Source organism: Octopus bimaculoides, chromosome 1, assembly GCF_046866305.1.
Source record: "Octopus bimaculoides isolate indiv1 chromosome 1, ASM4686630v1, whole genome shotgun sequence".
NCBI classification, from domain to species: Eukaryota; Metazoa; Mollusca; class Cephalopoda; order Octopoda; family Octopodidae; genus Octopus; species Octopus bimaculoides.
In genome coordinates this window covers 192,814,330-192,831,871 of record NC_142928.1, presented here as the reverse complement: position 1 = coordinate 192,831,871, position 17,542 = coordinate 192,814,330, and the positions used below count along the sequence as shown (strand labels likewise).

Here is a 17,542-nt window from a genome sequence, read left to right as displayed (position 1 = left end):
AAAAAATACAATTTAAATAAAAGCTTCCCTAGAATCTATGTTGGAACCATGTATTATATTCTCCAACTATGTATTATATAACATCTCTAACTTTATAAGACAGGAGCACAGCTAGTGGAGAAAACTATGAACTAAACTGTAATGAAATACAGCAGATGTGGATGGTACATCAATTTTAGTCTTTTACTTTGAAAAAGTTGTGTTAAGTGGATATTTTTGTAGTTTCATTGGAAGAATAGATAAAGCTTTGCAACAGAATAGCTGTACTGTACTTTGGGAGCTTAACAAAACGTGGAATCAATTACAGGGTTTCTAAAAAATTACAGATTTGTTCTGTATCATAGGAGCACAGCCAGCCTTGACTGGCAAGTGAGTATGATTTTGTAAAATACATCATCATCATCATTATCATCATCATCATTATCATCATCATCGTCGTCGTCATCACCATCATCATTATCACCATCACTACCGGTCTGAAAGACCAATTCTATGACACCCTCTTGCAAACTACCTCGTCGACGAGTGACAGGGACCTTCTCTTTGTGGCTGGAGACTTCAACGGTCATGTCGGACGTCGTGCTGGGGGCTTCCATGGCATACATGGAGGCTATGGCTTCGGTTCCCGCAACGAGGAGGGAACCAGACTGCTGGAGTTCTGTGATGCAACCAATCTTATGGTCTGCAATACCAACTTCAGGAAACCTGCCAGTCACCTAGTCACCTACCGCTCCGGCAGACACTCTAGCCAAATCGACTACATCCTCGCCAGAAATAGGGAAAGAGGGCGGCTTATAAATGCCAAAACCTACCCTGGCGAAGAATGTACCCCACAACATAGATTAGTAGTTAGCGACTTTGGGATCAAGGCAAAATGGGTGCCCAGAATTAGACAGGCTTGGAGAAGAAGGGTGTGGAAGCTTAAAGACCCTGCAAACGGACAGAGACTTAGAGACAAGTTACTTGAAGCATTTAACGAAATAGAAGGGGATATAGCATCATACAACGTGGAAGACAATTGGAGATTTCTGCGGGACAACCTGTTGAAAGCCACCGACCAGATTTGTGGGTGGTGTAAGGTCCCCTCCCAACCCAGAGTAACGTGGTGGTGGAACAAGGAGGTAGACAGGGCTATTAGACAAAAGAAACAAGCTTGGAAGGACTGGAAGAACGGTGGTAGCAGGGAATTGTACCAATGTGCCAGAAGGGAGGCTAGGCGACAGGTTTATTTAGCCAGAGGGGAAGCAGATAAGGAAAGATTTGCCAATGTTCTGCGCCGTGAGGACCAAAGACTCGAGGTATTTCGGGTTGCAAGACAGTGTAGGAGAGAGAATAGTGATGTTGTAGGAGAGAAATGTGTTCGCATGGATGATGGTACGCTTGCATTAAATGAGGATGCAAAGAAAGAGGTCTGGAGATGCCACTACGATAGATTGCTTAATAAAGAGAATGAATGGGAGAAAGAGAGCCTGCCTTATGTCGACCCAATAGAGGGACCAGCTATCCGAGTTGATAGTACCAGGGTAGATAAAGCAATTAAGAGTATGAAGACCGGGAAAGCCCCCGGCCCATCAGGAATCACTGCAGAGATGCTCAAAATATCTGGCAGTGTTGGCTATAGCCTAGTCACCCGTATTACGAACCAGGTGATACACGAAGGAGTCATACCCTATGACTGGTGTAGTAGCATCATAGTCAACTGCTACAAAGGTAAAGGGGACGCTTTAGATACAAATAATTACAGAGGCATCAAGCTGTTAGATCAGGTTATGAAAGTTACAGAGAGGGTCATAGCCCAACTAATTAGGGAGCAAATCAATTTAGATGAGATGCAGTTTGGGTTCGTGCCAGGTAAAAGCACTACTGATGCCTTATTTCTAGTGAGACAGTTGCAAGAGAAATACCTAGCCAAGGATAAACCTCTGTACCTGGCTTTCGTTGACATGGAGAAAGCCTTTGACAGGGTCCCCCGATCCCTTATCTGGTGGTCAATGAGGAAACTTGGGATAGAAGAATGGCTAGTGAGAGCTGTGCGAGCCATGTACAGAGATGCGGCCAGTAAGGTGAGGGTTGGAAATGAGTACAGCAATGAATTCCGGGTAGAGGTAGGGGTCCACCAAGGTTCCGTCCTCAGCCCCCTATTATTTACCATAGTCCTCCAGGCAATCACAGAGGAGTTCAAGACAGGTTGCCCCTGGGAGCTCCTCTATGCTGATGACCTTGCCCTAATTGCGGAGTCACTATCAGAACTAGAGGAGAAGTTTCAGGTGTGGAAGCAAGGTCTAGAATTGAAGGGCCTTAGAGTCAACCTAGCTAAAACCAAAATCCTAATAAGTAGGAAGGTAGATAAAACACAAACCCCTTCAGGTAGATGGCCCTGCTCAGTATGTAGAAAAGGAGTAGGTAGTAACTCTATAAGATGTACCCGGTGCAAGCTATGGACACATAAGAGGTGCAGCAACATCAAAGGCAGGTTAACTAGCAAGTTAGTTTTTGTTTGTGGCAGATGTTCAGGTGCAATAAAGACTGCAAACAAACAGGAAACAACTTCTATCTCATTCCAGGGTGAAAAACTAGAGGTAGTCGATAGCTTCCGCTATCTGGGCGACCAAGTTAGTAGTGGGGGTGGGTGCGCTGAAAGTGTAGCTGCTAGAATAAGAATAGCCTGGGCAAAGTTTAGAGAGCTCTTACCCCTGCTGGCGACAAAGGGACTCTCACTCAGAGTAAAAGGCAGACTGTATGACGCATGCGTACGAACAACCATGCTACATGGCAGTGAAACATGGGCTGTAACTGCTGAGGACATACGTAAGCTCGCAAGGAATGAAGCCAGTATGCTCCGTTGGATGTGTAATGTCAATGTGAATACCCGTCAGAGTGTAAGTATCTTGAGAGAAAAGCTGAACATTAGAAGCATCAGTTGTGGCGTGCAAGAGAGACGATTGCGCTGGTATGGACATGTGGTGAGAATGGAGGAGGATAGCTGCGTGAAAAAGTGCCACACCCTAACAGTTGAGGGAACCCGTGGAAGAGGTAGGCCCAGGAAGACCTGGGCTGAGGTGGTGAGGCAAGACCTTCGTACATTGGGCCTCACCGAGGCGATGACTACGGACCGAGACCTTTGGAAATGGGCTGTGCGTGAGAAGACCCGGCAAGCCAAGTAAGATCGTTGCCAGTGCCCCTGGACTGGTTCTTGTGCGGGTGGCACATGAGATGCACCATTTTGAGCGTGGCCGTTGCCAGTACCGCCTGACTGGCTCCTGTAGGATTTTCGAGCGAGATCGTTGCCAGTGCCCCTGGACTGGCTTGTGCGGGTGGCACATAAAAGACACCATTTCGAGCGTGGCCGTTTTCGTGCGGGTGACACGTAAAAGCACCCACTACACTCTCTGAGTGGTTGGCGTTAGGAAGGGCATCCAGCTGTAGAAACTCTGCCAAATCAGACTGGAGCCTGGTGTTGCCATCCGGTTTCACCAGTCCTCAGTCAAATCGTCCAACCCATGCTAGCATGGAAAGCGGACGTTAAACGATGATGATGATGATGATGATTATCCTCTTTTTAACATCCTCTTTTCCATGCTTGCATGGATTGGATGGAGTTTATTGAGTCATATTTTCAACTACTAGATGCTCTTCCTGTCATCAACCCTCACTTGTTTTCAAGCAGAGTAATATTATCCCATGGCCAGACATGTTCTCGCAGAATATTGGAAATGAATGACACTGCTTGTATGACAGGACAATCATTTACAACTATCATGTACTGCGAAGAGGACACACACACATACATATGTAAGCGTGTGTGTGTGTGTGTGTGTGTGTGAATATATATATATATATATATATATATATATATATATATATATATATGATAGCCTTCTTTCAGTTTCTGTCTAGCAAATCTACATGGCTGGAAGGCAAGCACACACACACACACACACACACGAATGTTAATTGTTAATAGGGACACCATATTTCGTTTTGCAACCATAACATAGTATCAAGTATATTAAAGATTTATAAGTCAATACTGTGTCCTATTTTATGTTAGCAGTGAGTTGTTTTCATTTTTAAGTTTTTATCTCTACAAATTTTCAATAGAATTTAAAGCCACCACTGAAAGGTGCAACGTTTCCTACATGAATACATCTATGTAAACAATATAAGTGAACACAGAAAAATAGGTAATGGATTTATATGCATATTTCAGGAGTTATTTCTCCTTCTTCAGCACCACATCCAACTCATTAACTATCCATGAATACATTGCTTAAATAGCCACTTTGTTTACATTGTTTACATACACATATTTGTATATGAAACATCATAACCTTCAGTACTGGCTCTAAATTCTACAGAAAATCTGTAGAGATAAACTTAAGAATTTATATATGTATTTGAGAGAGAGAGAGAGAGAGAGAGAGAGAGAGAGAGAGAGAGAGAGTGTGTGTGTGTTGATAGGCTTCTTTCAGTTTCCTATTTTTTTATTGCCCACAGGGGGCTAAACATAGAGGGGACAAACAAGGACAAACAAAGGGATTAAGTCGATTACATCAACCCCAGTGCATAACTGGTACTTAATTCATCAACCTCGGAAGGATGAAAGTCAAAGTTGACCTCGGCAGAATTTGAACTCAGAACATAACGGCAGACAAAATACTGCTAAGCATTTCACCTGGCGTGCTAACATTTCTGTTAGCTCGCCGCCTTTCAGTTTCCATCTACCAAATTCCCTCACAAGGTATTGGTCAGCCTAAGGTGGAAATGGTTATAGTAGAAGACACTTGCCAAAGGTGCCAATGAATTGTGTTAAAACTTTTGTACCATAAGCAACCCATCTTTTGTATGTCAGGAACTATATTATTCAAAATATCCTTAATGTTGTTTTATAGTGTGATTTGAAGGGGGTTATCTGGCTGCTGTTTCTAGTAGGCATGCCGACTATGTAGGAACTCCTCATTGTTAAACAAAATTGGTAATAAATAGTTCCAGTTCAATGATAGTTTGTTTATTTATTAGTCATTTTTGTTTCTTTGTAGACAAAATAACAGTAAACAGCATGAATATTGAATAGAAATAAAATCAACAATTTATTGTTCTATCAGGCGCCAGCATCCGGCAGAGGGATAATGTCACACATGGGTGGTGGTGGTGGTGGTGGTGGCGGCGGCTGTGGTGGTGAGGAAGAGGAGGTTGTTGGTGGTGGTCTTCCAGCAATAGACTGATTTCAAACAGACTTTTATATTATATATGTTACAAACACATGAAAGAAAAGATTATGAAAACAATCTCTTTATTGAAAGTTTAAATTGGATTTTTATTCAAAGAAGAATCTTTGTTATCATTTTTTAATAAAAACCACAGAAGATCTCTTGATCTATTTTTATATTGATAGGTTAAAACTGATAAAACTACTATATTGTTCTTAATCCTTATTTCATTTCTTCCATCATATTTATGTGTGTGAGATGGGTGCCAAGAGAACTTACTAAAGTACATAAGCACAATCATGTGGAGATCTATCAATGTTTACTTGACCAGTAAAACAATGAAGGCAAAGCTTTTTGGAGAGAATAGTCACGGAGGTGAGACCTGGGTCCATCACTTTGAGCCAGAATCAAAAAAATATGGAGTAGAAATGCCCTGAATCATTAGCAAAAAAGAAATTCAAGACTCAATCTTCTGCAGAAAAAGGGCCTGGAGCATATAGGTTGCAGTGAAATGCTGGCCAACAAACTTCATCAATTTGTACCAAACACCTAGGTCTTTGGTCAAATCAAGTGTTATTGTTGCATGACCATGCACACCCTCAGACAGCTACCCACACAATTGAAGCCATTGAAAAATTGGGTCTTAATTTACTTACATGTAGTTCCTTCCAACTACCACCTCTTTAGATTCTTCAAATATCTTTTACGAGGTCCTCGATGTGCTATAGACAATGAAGCACAGGAAGCAGTACATAAATGGCTGTGTGACCAGCTATAAAACTTGTTCTCCAATGGAATAAGCAAGCTTGAGGACCACTGGAAGGAGTGCATTGAAAAGCAAGGAGGCTACATAGAAAATGATGTAATTGTACAACTCCTGCTTTTGTTTTAATAGGGAGCTCCTCTATGCTGATGACCTTACTCTTATAGCTGAATCACTACCTGAACTATAGAAGAAGTTCCAGGTATGGAAGCAAGGTCTAGAATCAAAAGGCCTTTGAGTTAACCTAGCAAACACCAAAACCTTAGTAAGTAAGAAGGCAGACAAATCACAAATCCTTGCTCAATCTGTAGAAAAGATGTAGGTAGAAACTCCTTAAGTTGCACCCAGTGTAAGCTTTGGACACATAAAAGGAGCAGCAATATCAGGAGAAGGTTAACAGGGAAACTAGCCTTTGTATGCAGAAGATGCACAGGTACAATAAATGCTGAAAATAGGCAGAAAATAGACTCCATCAACTGCCATGGAGGTAAGCTCGTGATAGTAGATAGTTTCCATTATCTAGGTGATCAAGTTAGTAGTGGAGGTGGATGCTTTGAGAGCATAACTGTGAGAATAAGATTAGGATGGGCAAAGTTCAGGGAGCCCCTACCCCTACTGGCAACAAAGGGCCTCACTCTCAGAGTGAAAGGCAGCTTGTTTGATGCCTGTGTGTGAACAGTGAAACATGGACTGTGGCAGCTGAAAATATTTGTAGGCTTGAAATAAATGAAGCCAGTATGTTTCGCTGGATTTGCAATGTCAGTTTGTAGGTTTGACAGCGTGTGAACATCTTGAGAGAAAAGTTAGACATAAGAAGTATCAGATGTGGTGTGCGAGAGAGGTAGCTGTGCTGGTATGGTCATGTGATGCATATGGACAAGGAGAGTTGTGTAAAGAAGAGCCGATCTCTAACAGTGGAGGGAACCTGTGGTAGAGGTAGACTCAGGAAGACATGGAACGAGGTTGTGAAGCATGATCTTCAAACTTTGAGCCTCACAGAGGCAATGGCAAATGACCAAGACCTTTGGAAATGTGCTGTGCTTGTGAGGACCAGTCAAGTCAAGTGTACCCATGCTAGTGGCATGTAAAGAACACCTTTCAAGTATTGAGCATCATGGGGTCAAAATGGCTGAGTTCCTTTCTAGTGATGGGCCTCATGGAGGCAATGACTGAGATCTTTGGCATTATGTCCTGCTTGAGAAGAAGACCCATCAAGCTGAGCAAAAGTACTAGGCTTACAAAGAATAAGTACTGGGGTCAATTTGCTCAACTAAAGGTGGTGCTCCAGCATGGCCCCAGTCATATGACTGAAACAAGTAAAAGAATAAAAAATATATATATGTGTGTGTATACATTTAGTGGGAGGCATCTTGGCCTTGTGTCTTCTACTAAAGCCCCGAGCTGACCAACACCTTGTGAGGCAGATAGAAACTGAAAGACACTCATCATCATCATCATTTAATGTCCATATTCCATGCTGACATGAGTTGGACAGTTTCGCAAAGTGCCAATGAGTCAATAACTGCATCATACTCATGTGTCAGCTTTGACATGGTCATTTATGACTGGATGCCTTTCCTAATGCCAGCCACATTACAGTTTGTACTGAGTGCTTTTTCATGATGCCAGTGCTACTAGTGAGGTCACCATATAGCTTGCATTGTATGTATATAAATATATATATATATATATATATATATATATATATATATATATATAGGCAATTATGCAGATAAACAAATTAGATACACTAAACATATTAAATATCATCATCATCATCATCATCATCGTGAAATACAAAATATGTATATATGTATACATGCAAAATGAAAAAAAGCAAAAGGTGGAGACTTTCAGATGATGAATTTTTAAGTATAAATATATAGATATTTATATTAATAATATACATATATACAGTATCTCACAGAAGTATGTACACCCTTAAAAAATTTCCGTAAAGTCGCCACTATTCTGATAATATTGAAGGAAATCAAACAAAATTTATACTGAAAAAGTATATTATACATGCAAACATAAAAGTTTGGAATACAAAACAATAAGCATTTTCAAGGATATGAATGAAATATTAATGTTCTGTGTTCCAAATTTGTATAATGCTTGTATGTATAATATATTTTATTCAGTACAAATTTTGTTTGATTTCCTTTGATATTATCAGGCTAATGGCAATTTTACTGAAATTTTTTAGGGGCGTACATACTTCTGTGAGATACTGTACATATTCTATATTTCATACCCAAACTGTTATATTTAATATAATTAATGTATCTAATTTGTTTATCTGCATAATTGCCTCTAAATCCACTCAACTTGATCCCTCTTACAACTTTTCTTTACCTTGTGCAATCAATCCCTTGTAGGGTTATATATGGGGTAGTTTTGCCTTGTATTTCTATATTTTGGAGTGAAGACCCCTTCTTCAGGACATTTGGAAAAAGTGGTAATACATGGCACTGATCTCTATAAGCTGGTCATCTGCACCAGACCACTTGAAAATCTGGTTTCAGCTACAAAGCTCTCTAGAGACATGACATTGGAATTGTCATGAGCCAACGAAAAAGTTTCTGCATGCTAGAAATAGTAGATAAATCCTCCTCATATTGCACATTACTGTCCTACATGAATAAAAAAGATACATTGAATAATATAGTGTCTGATATGTAAAAAGACTTTTTTTGCTAATCATGAAATCTGTCTGTAATATTTATAGACAGGCACGGGTATGTGGTTAATAAGTTTGTTTTCCAACAATGTGGCTTTCCAACAAAGTTCCATTGTATGATACTTTGGGCAAATATCTTCTACAATAGCTCAAAGCTGATGAAAGCCTTGTAAATGGCTATGGCGGGCAGAAACTAAAAGAAGCCAGCCGTGTGTGTGTGTGCCTATGTTTGTGTGAGTTATTTCATATTTCCCTCACTTACAGATCTTTCACTCATTAGTTATTGACAGAGAGGTTATTATCTTACATAGAAGTAGGGCTGTTTGTAACTGGGAGGGTATCTGTCCATAGAAAACTCTGCACCAATAATGTCTAATCTGACCCATGCATGCATTGAAAAATAGGCATTAGAATGATGGTGGTGGTGGTGGTGGTGGTGGTGGTGGTGGTGGTGGTGGTGGTGGTGGTGGTGGTGATGATGATAATGATGATGATGATGAGGAGGAGGAGGAGGAGGAGGAGGAGGAGGAGGAGGAGGAGGAGGAGGAAACCTGAGACCTAGTAAACATTAAAAGAAGATTGTGTGAGCTGGAGTGGAACCCCCTAAGAAAGGGATAAGCAGATGTGAATGTGGGGCTTAAAGCACAACAGTGGAGCACAAACAGCAGGTTTTGTTTTCATTTATGAAACTTGCAGCAAAACCTCTTGACAATTGTATAGCAAAGAAGGCACCCTCAAGAAGCAAGTGACTGAAAGAGACTAAACAAGGAAAATGGTTTTACTTTCTTTCAAGACTGTTGTATACCAATAATTGCAATTTATCCACAACATTTTGGTTTCTTGTTTTTGTTTTTACGAAGTTAATTTCTAAAAATATCATAACCATTATTCATTTTATTCTAAGCCAATAAAGGTTGAATGCAAGCTTTGTCTTACAGCAAATATTGCAACAAGACCCAGATCGTACTGCATCTAAAATAAGATATTCTTTTGTGTCTATGAAAGAGAAGAATCTATAACAACTTTGTGCACTTTTGCAACCTGACACTATAAAAATAGACAAAAATATCTTACCATTATCTTGGTGCCAGTTGGCAAAAATACCTTACCATTTATCTTGATGCCAATTGGAAATAGTTAGTTGCTTAGGATTAAAATTTTTCTAGTTAAATGCTAATTTTTACTGTATAGATAGTTTTGAGCCAGCATTTCCACATTATTATACAATTTAAAATATGAAATGATACATTGTCTAAATGTCCAAGAATACGATCTTAATTTTTTAGATTGTTCACCTCTTCTTTAAAGAAGAAATATCTATAATTATATATTTACATCTACACTATGTTTTGATATCTGATCGTCATTTGATGTCCAATTCCTGGATGTATACATAGCACTAAGCTTGGTTTCAATTAGGAACTTTTATTTCCAAACTAAGGGTATTAATGTTCTTATCTGTAGACTGCAGATACACATAATTTAAGGTTATTATAGATATCTTTCTGTAAAAGTGATATATCATCAATTGGAAGGTATGGCTATAGGATCACCATTAGTACCAATCATGGCTAACACTTACATGACTCTAAAAGATATAACACTAAGATCTACAACATGGTTAAGATATATGAAGGATGCATTTATACTCTGTCACCACTAAGAGAATGTTTAAGTTCTTATTTACTGCATTAAAAAACTTACAAAACTTCAATGTTATTCACTCTAGAACAGCAAAGAACAGAATCAAGTGGTGGAACATCAGTATAAAGAAAGCTATCTACCACTAGTCTCTACTTGAACCTTGAGTCTCATCATGTATACAGTATTTAGAAAGGAACTGCCAAATGTCTGCAATATTAGGCAAAAATATCTGGATTAATGTATCAGATTAAAAAATAGAAATTAATCATCTAAAACATACATTCCTGAATTACAAGAAAAACATACCCAGCCCATTATGGCTCATCTTGTCTCAAACACAAAGTAAAATGTTAAGCTAAACTCCACTTTGTCTCTACTTTACTGTCTGGCATTTTGTCTAAAAAAATTCAGAGAATCTGCTACATGTGTAACATCTAAAATGTGCTCAAAAGGAACATCATATTATGGAGTTACTCACAACAGTAATTATCCATAAGTGGCTAGAAATTAAAACTCTATAATATAGCGTGTATTTACAGAATTTATCACAAAAGAAAAACTGGATAGCCTCTAAATATAGAATAGAACATTGGGCAGCCTTAATGAGAAAAGAAATGTCCAAATCAGGATTGGTTAAACATCTGATGTGAAAAAAGAAATCATTAAGTGCTATGGAATGAAATTTCCATAATTGGTTAAGAACCACAGAGAGTACTTAGAAAAATTTCAAAGAAAAACTACATATAATGCTAACTTTACATCCCAATTAGTAAGTCTAGTATTAAAATTAACTCAAATGGTTGCTTTAGTGAAAGATTAATATATATAATCTAATGTTGTAACATACATTAGTGAACAAGTGAATAAGTATGTTATTGCTATCCTTAGTTCAGAAATAAAGGTTCTTGTTTTGATTCTAGTTGGGTATTTTGTACACATGAATAACATTTCATGATACTTTATGTATTAATTTAGATATTTTGGTAAAAGTAGTTGAGGATGTAGACTCAGCTGATTTAACTAAATTTTTACCAGTACAAGTTGTTTAATAAGACCTGAGTGAGGTGTGGACACCTTGTGTTGAGGTAAATAATTTATTCACATTGTAGCATGGGAAGCAGATTGGATTACTGATATGAAAATAATATCAATTTTTTAAAAACTTTTATAACTATGGGTATAAGCATGAATAGGTGTAAGCATATCTGTGTGGTTAAGAAGTTCACTTCTTAACCATGTTGTTTTGGGTTTAGTTCCACATCATGGTGCCTTGAGCAAGTGCCTTCTTCTATAGCCTTGGGCTAATCAAAGCCTAATGACTGAATTTATTTGACAGTGATGACAGATGATAATGATGATGATGATGACAGTGATGACAGATGATGATGATGATGATGATGATGATGATGATGATGATGATGATGCTATTACAACTTTGTTCTTGTGCTGCAAACATAATCAGCATCAATTACATTTGTTTTAGTTTTTATAATAATTAATACACAAATAACTTACTGAAATCTTTTGTACAAAATTGGCCAGAAACTTTTTCCGAAAATTAATAAGTTTTTCTTTTTTATACTTTGAGATAATCAACAGTCATTCAATACTTTTAGAATTTTCAAAAAACATCAAAGATAACCAAATATGCCGCCTATCCTACAAGATATTTCATGTTTTGAGTTCTTTGCTTTAAAACATTAATGTATATCTAGTATATAATAAATCAAAGTGACATGCAATCAATTTTCTTTCTTCAGTATATACATACATACATATATATATGCTTGTGTATGTGTGTGTGAAGAAATTTGTGCGCATATATATATATATATATATATATATATACACACGCACACACACACATATGTATATATGTACATACACACACACATCTTTTTCTATCACACCGCAGACATTTTCATCAATTCATCCTTTGAACATTTTGCCAATTTGATACCTTTTTACATTGTATTTGGGATCTTTCTTTTTTTATTTTTTAAAAATCTTTCTGTTGTTTGAAGTTCACTCAATTCATGTATTTTTTGTGTCGGAAAAACTCCAAAAGCTAAATGAAGTACAAGAGCTAAGTGTATTGTAAAATGTAATTTATCTCATAACTTTCTCTGTAGCGATTCTTTGTGTTAATAATAGTAGTAAAGAATTAATCTCAATAGATAGATAGACAGATTGATAGACAGATAAGTTGTAATAGTAGTGGTGGTGGTGGTGGTGGTGGTGGTGGTGGCGGCGGCGGCAGCAGCGACAGTGGCGGCGGCAGTGGCAGCAGTGGCAGTGGTGGTTGCAGCAGTGAAGGCAGCAGCAGCAGCAGCAGCAGCAGTAGTAGTAGTAGTAGTAGTAGTAGTAGTAGTAGTAGTAGTAGTAGTAGTAGTAGTAGTAGTAGTAGCAGCAGTAGCTTTTGCTGATTAACTCCAAATCGATCTTGATCATGCAGACCAACGATCAAAGTGATTCTCGTTGTGACCATCCTGTCATTTTAGGTGAAATCTCTTAAACTGCATCACCCAACGGATCCTTTCCTCTATAAGACATAGTAGTGTTATTTGAGGGAGATTTGGCTGCTCTGTCAAGCCAGTTGAGCAACCATGTAGAAGCTATCTTGTTGCAGTAGATGGTGGTGGTAGTGGTCATGATGCTGACAGTAGTGGTTGAAGTAGTTGTGGTATTAGCAGTGGTGGTAGTGGTGGTGGTACTCTGGTTATTGTTGAGGGTTGTGAAGCTGGAGGTCGAAGTGGTGGTAATGTTGTTGGTTTTTGTTGTGATATGGTTTTAGTGATGGTAGTAGTGGTGCTGGCACCAATGGTGGTTATTGCTGTTTTGCTGTTTGTTGTTATTGTTGTTTGTTTGTTTGTTTGTTTGTTTGTTGTTGATGGTGTTGTTGGGGATGGTAGTGGTAGTGGTAATGGTGGAGATAGCAAGGCAGTAATGGCATTGACATTGTGCAATTCAATTCAAGCATATGGCACAGAGATTAACCTGCTCAGCATTTCGTCCATGGGCTGACTACAGTTCCGTTTATTTAACAAACATGGGAAGCCTCTACTAAGTCATTCAAACAGCTAGAAATAACAACCAAACACCTCTCATCGCAACATAGCATCTTTAAAAGAACGAGAAGGACACATTGAACAATGTAATCCTAGACATGCAGAAAGATGGGATGATGATCAAGCTAGAACGTCTCTGATCAGAGGTTCACTCAACCACAGATTACCTGGGCTAAACAACAACAATTTTCACCATCATCATCATTATTATCATTTTAGGCCCACGTTTTCATGCTTGTATTGATTGGACAGAGTTCATTGAGGCAGATTTTCTGCAGCCAGATGCCCTTCATTCCTATCTATCTATCTATCTATCTGTCTGTCTGTCTCTCTCTTTCTCTGTCTGACTACCTATCTGTATATCTATCTATCTCTCTCTCTCTCTCTCTCTATATATATATATATATATATATATAATACAAATGATATATGAGCATATGCATGTATACATACATATATGTACATACCTACATCTACATGTATATATAGATGCATATCCAGGTACAGGACATATCTATCTATCTATCTGCTTGTGTGTCTATCCACGAAAAGTGATATTTTTTCTAGATGGGAAGTAGAGAGAAAGAGAGGGAGAGAAAGAAGGAAGAAAAGAAAAGAAGAAAAATAGTATCTAAATGATTACCAGCCAAACATAATCATTAAAAAAAAAAAACCTGCCGTGACCAGGATTCGAACCTGGGTTACCACGGCCACAACGTGGGGTCCTAACCACTAGACGATCACGGCTACCAAATCGGTGGAGGGTCTGTTACTTGTATATAATTATATATAGCATTTTGTTGACAAACGAGAGACAGTTTGCCGTACTGTGTATTGCAAAGTTTGTTTACTAGAAATAATTTGATAAGTCACTCCGCTCAAGATGAACCACAGTTAAGACTATCTATCAATCTATCTATCTATCTATCTATCTATCTATCTATCTATCTATCTATCTATCCATCCGACCGTCCGTCTGTCTGTCTGTCTGTGTATTAGTCTGTGTGTGTGTGTGTGTGTGTGTGTGTGTGTATACAAACGATTAAAGTAAAGCAGCTCATTATAAACATTAAATTTTACGAGAGTATCTTTCAGCAGAATAATTTTTCGTTAACTGTCTTGATCGATATTCGATTCTCTAAAACAGTTTTGTGTGCCTCATTGAACGTCATCTAACCCCTAAACTTTGATCATAACCCCCACACTCCTGCATTGTCCGTTCATTGTTATCTATTTATTATGTAAATGCAATGAATGCTGAATAATCTTAGATATTTATTGATTTTTTAAATGGGTGCAACAGAAAGCTACTAATGGATTAGTACTTAGGTCTTCATAGATTAAACAGACTTATATTACACATTTGCAAGTGTGCGGATACCCCGGCAATGGACTTTTCATAATCATTTAAACACGAAAAGAGTAACACACGATATTCATTGAATTAAAACGACTAGACAGATGATTGCTAGATATCCTATTAATTATTATTTTTTAGACTTTTCTCAACCAAAGTTGAAAAAAAATGTCTTGCGGTATTTTACGTTCTGAGTTCAAATCCCGGCGAGGTCAGCTTAGCTTTCCATCTCTCCCAGGTCGATGAAATATGGTACCAGCCATGTACTTGGGTTTATGGCATCAACCAACTCCCTCTCTTCAAAACTGCTGGCCTTGAAATTAAATCAAGAACTATAATTTTTAAAACTTCAACGAATGTTGATTGAACTAAAAACGTTTCTACTTAACTAGCAGTAACCGTGGAAATTTCACGGTTTCTTTGAAAACTGTATGATGAAATTGTATATTGTTTTGAAACATTCGGTTCTTGAAATGATAAAACAGTTCACTTTGGTAGAATCTCAAGAAACAACATTTCTGAAAGTTATATTGCTGTCTTCTTGGTGAGTTGTTAATTTTCCCCTTTATGCCAAGAAGTAAACAATCTTAACTATGGAATAAAATCATAGACATTATCTGGTAAAGTTTTGAGAAATCTCAATATGGTTATTAAAAAAAAAATCTATAAAAACATCTTACCCTAAAACTTTTATTCTTCCTCGTTTCACTGATGTCGTCTGCTGTTGTCCATATTTTATAAAGAAATAAAAGTTTTGATCGAGCAGACGATAATTTATTGTACTAAAGCGCATGCGTAAAGTCATGGACGCTAAAAAATTTTTTTAAATGCACCATTTCTGTTAAACAAATTTCCCTATCAACACCAACACCACCACCTTTAACCAATATGCTTACTTACACTACCACCATCACCATCCCCATTATATTTACAAGTTACATGGTTCAGTCCTAGTTATTTGCAATCGAGATTATTTTCATTTTTTAAATTTCATTTCAGTTCATCTATCTATCTATCTATCTCTATGGACGGACGGTAGACGTGTCGGCTCTGTAAGTTTTGCCTTTTTCATGTTTTAAAAAGTTTGTTTGTAAAATTTATTTTATATACAAAGTTGTATAACAACTTGTAGACTCTCTGGTGCAAGTTTTTTGCGACGGAAATCTGCCCTGTGTGGCACATTTCCAGGATATAAAAACCAATCTCGGCTTTCTAGCCATTTTTTTTTTGAGACGATGGCGTCTTGTAGCCATGAAAATTTTTGTGAAACGAACGCTGCAGTCTGCAGTGTTTCGTTCGAAAAAGAATTTCCTAGTCTTCCTTCCTCACAGTTAAAGGAGAGAATGGAGAAAAAGAAAGACTCTGCTGCTACAGCAGTCTTGCCTGCCAACGTAACCAGTGACAACAACAACAACAACAGCAGCAGCAGCAGCAACAACAACAAGGAAACAAATGTCCTTGCTAACAAAACCACTGTCCTCACCACTGATACCACCACCACAACGAACTTTGCCGAGGCTTTGAAGCCTAGGAAAAGAATTTTGAATATATCGAAAGAGAAATTACTTGCATGCAAAAGCATGCTAAGTAAAAAGGACGTTACAGTCCATCTTCAAACGCCCGTGGACTTTAAGATAAACATCGAAAAAAAAACTATCATCTACAGAACCATTAATTTAAAGACAAAGACAGTGGAAAAATTCACCCAAGAAAATGTTGAGAGATGCTTAAAGCCGATTTGGTCTTACAAGACTTACATAACGAGAGGTTTGAAATTCGGAACGATAGAAGTAAGACTAGACAGCGAGCAGCGAGCGAAGGACCTCTCCACTAAGTCATTACAGCATGAGAACCTGCTCATGATCCCTACGTACCTTGGTCGTAGGGTTACGAAAATAAAAATTTCGAATGTGCCTCCTGAAATTGAGGAAGAATGGCTAGTATCTGCCATATGTCTAGGCATAGAGGAGGAGATAAACATACTAGAAGCATCTGCCGTTTGCAATCAAAACTGGATTGGCCAGGAATTTCAACTCCTGGTACAAATTGATCCAGCAAACTGGGAAAAAATTCCACATAGAATCCAATTAACTGAGGATTCAATTTTTCATGTTTTCGTCGAAGGCAGAAGGCCAGTTTGCTACGTTTGTAGTAGCAAAACTCACCTTCAAAAAACATGCCCAGTAGCCCAGAAGAAAAGGCAACAACAACGGCAACAATACAAAGAAAACAACAACAACAACAACAGAAGCAACTACCAAATACCCCCAACAGAAAAACCTTACTACCAACACCACCAGCAACACAAAAAACAACAACAGAAATATCAGCAATAACCACAACAGAAAAGACAACAGAAACTGCAAAAACAGAAGAAAAAAAAGAAAATTCCAAGACTGCCTCTCCCTCCCCCATATCACATACACCACACATAAATAACAAGCAGCCAACATCAATAAAAACAGCAACACAAACATTCACAGAAACACACACAGACGCACAAAATTTGCCGTTACCTCTTTCTGACTCCTCAGATCTCCCATCATCCGATGAAGAGAGTGGGGAGGAGTGGAAAATAGCTACGAAAGGAAAGAGGAAGCGCAGTAAGAAGAAAACAAAACAAAATGCAAACACAAACAAAGCAGGGAGATTCACATCTCCCGAAAATACTACTAACATCAATAGTAATATAAAAAAAACAATGCTAACAGCAATAGACAGTACAAACACAGAGTTGATGAATTACATCAACTCTAAAACAAACATCATAAATAACGATATCAAAACCAACAACCACCCACGTACAACACCGCCAAA

At 38.1% G+C, this 17,542-nt stretch overlaps 1 non-coding gene across 1 annotated transcript; it reads right to left on the bottom strand.

Moving 5' to 3' along the window:
* Nucleotides 1–14,043: 14,043 nt before the first annotated feature.
* Nucleotides 14,044–14,115, bottom strand: Trnah-gug (transfer RNA histidin (anticodon GUG)). Its single transcript has one exon. It is a non-coding gene; the product is annotated as a tRNA-His (tRNA).
* Nucleotides 14,116–17,542: the final 3,427 nt, after the last annotated feature.